At 30.0% G+C, this 2,123-nt stretch overlaps 2 long non-coding RNA genes across 2 annotated transcripts in view; both read right to left on the minus strand.

The window, feature by feature from the left end:
- LOC111086864 overlaps nt 1-2,123 on the minus strand; it is a 97,652-nt gene that overhangs the window by 25,048 nt on the left and 70,481 nt on the right. The window lies entirely within an intron of this gene.
- The window catches only part of LOC111086866, a 9,523-nt gene continuing 7,406 nt past the window's right edge, over nt 7-2,123 (minus strand). The window contains exon 3 of the long non-coding RNA XR_002611594.1: nt 7-1,583. This is a non-coding gene — a long non-coding RNA (uncharacterized LOC111086866). The remainder of the gene's footprint in view (nt 1,584-2,123) is intronic.

Raw genomic sequence — 2,123 nt, forward strand, 5'->3', positions numbered from 1 at the left:
ATAAAACTAAAATAATGCCTGATAAGTCACATCATAAGAATATTAAATGACAGAGAGCAACTTTTCATTTTCCTTGAACTTTCAACAAAGACAAATTATAGTAACAAAACCAAATAGCTATCATTCAAAAGCTTAACAAGAATGCATTTTTCTAAAAACAATGTTAATACGCTTTTGTACAGTATGTTTTCAATTAATTTAATGATGTTTAGAAACCCTAATTATTTTGAACTTTTCCCAGTCTGATATTTATGTTGTTGTTCTTTGTCCTATAAAAACCCTAGACAGAAAGGGGGCATTGAAAAGAGCAAAAGCATATAAAGAATTCTAAAATAAATGTCTGACAACAACTTTTTTAAATATAATTCAATATTGAATTTATTCAACAATTATACAATGCTGACTTGGAAACTGTCAAGCTACCTCGGACTATAGCATGTTTTAATGACTTTCTCTTGGGTCTAAAGTCACAGTGCAAGTGAAAAAGATAGACTGATTAAAATACTACATTCAAGGATGTAAAAAAATATATAATCACAGAAGAAAGTAAAAACTAAAAAAAATCTGTAGAAAAGAAAAAGCTCATATTGTTATAACTAATATCTCGTGGGTACTGGAAAGATTCCTACATAGCTATGCACATTATCATCTCCAAAACTGGAAAAAAAAAGTTTGAAAATAGCTTGCCATGGGTAAGATCATACAAATGATATTATACAAAAACTTGAAGGTATCTATACTCAATTATGCTCTTATCAGAAAACTGAAGGTACCATATGTATGTTGGAAGGGAGGGGTGTGTGTGTAACTAACTTTCTAATTATTTTAAAAGTTCTCTTGCAGATACAGTAACTTGCTGCATGAACAAAGAAAGTCTGCCTATCAATCTAACGGTAAAAATATCAGTTGGAAAGTTCATCGCCCACAAAGAGAGACAAACAAATACTGATGGCTACGAGAAAACAAAAAGTGAGTCTTCGAGGAAAAACTGATCTAATCACAGGATTTTAATTGTACTGAAAGAGAAAACAAAAATTAATTATAATTAAATCCATTATTCACCAGTGAATAATGTAAAGTCCCAATACACTTAAGACACTAAGGGGGGTCTTCATTCTTAAGAATTATCTGTATGTGTATGTGTGTATTAGAAGGGCATCTTAATGAATAAAATCAAATGATAGATTATTTTCTGAAGGTTTTGGATCATGATGTGTACAATAAAATTAACATTATTGTAATGTAATGAAAGTTTTCTGACATTTAATACCGAAATAGAAAGAAAAGAACAAAGACATCATTCATAATGTTGTGAAAGAACAAAAAAATGTATTTCACTTATAAAATAATACTTGTTGGTTTTCCACCACAGGAGTTCATAATATAATGTCTTTTCAAGGAGGAATTCCTGGTAAATACTCTTTCACAAAATTTACATATGTAGGTTTTCTGACTTTTATGTTTGAAGAAGTGGTGGTTTTTAAGGGAGTTCAGTGATCGAAAGATTTTGTCACATAGTGGACACGGATAACTTCTTCCTAGAGGTGTGATGATGTCACTCTTACATGAAGGTCTCCATCTACCTATAAATCAACAATCCAGATAGTATGAAAATTTTATTTTAAACAAAAAGTATGTGGTTTCATCAAATTATTAAGTTCATATATATATATATATATATATATTTGAAAAATTATGCAATGGCTTTAGCCTTTGCTCATAACTTTGATCAGTTACCCGTCTTGCGTCAATATTTAACATTTATATTATTCCAGACAGTCACAAGAGAGAGCTTATTACAAAACAATACACTTTTCACTCGATAAAAAATCTACATTATATTATACTATCGGTTATTCCAAAGTGTACGAAGATAGTGTAGAAGCTATGTCATACATATGCAAATGCTCAAAACAAATTAATTACGTACATGCATAAGATTTACTGCATGTAAACTTTGCAAGCTCCAGTCTACAGAATTTGATGAATTACAAAATCAGCTCACTTCAAGAATCATCAGCAACTATACACATGAAAAAAATGTCCATTTATATTAAACTACTGACCAAATATTTAGTTTTTGCCTGACATATGGAAGTGCGACATGTTTAAATGGTTTTCAC

This window comes from Limulus polyphemus, unplaced genomic scaffold (genome assembly GCF_000517525.1).
Source record: "Limulus polyphemus unplaced genomic scaffold, Limulus_polyphemus-2.1.2 Scaffold1499, whole genome shotgun sequence".
Taxonomy (NCBI): domain Eukaryota; kingdom Metazoa; phylum Arthropoda; class Merostomata; order Xiphosura; family Limulidae; genus Limulus; species Limulus polyphemus.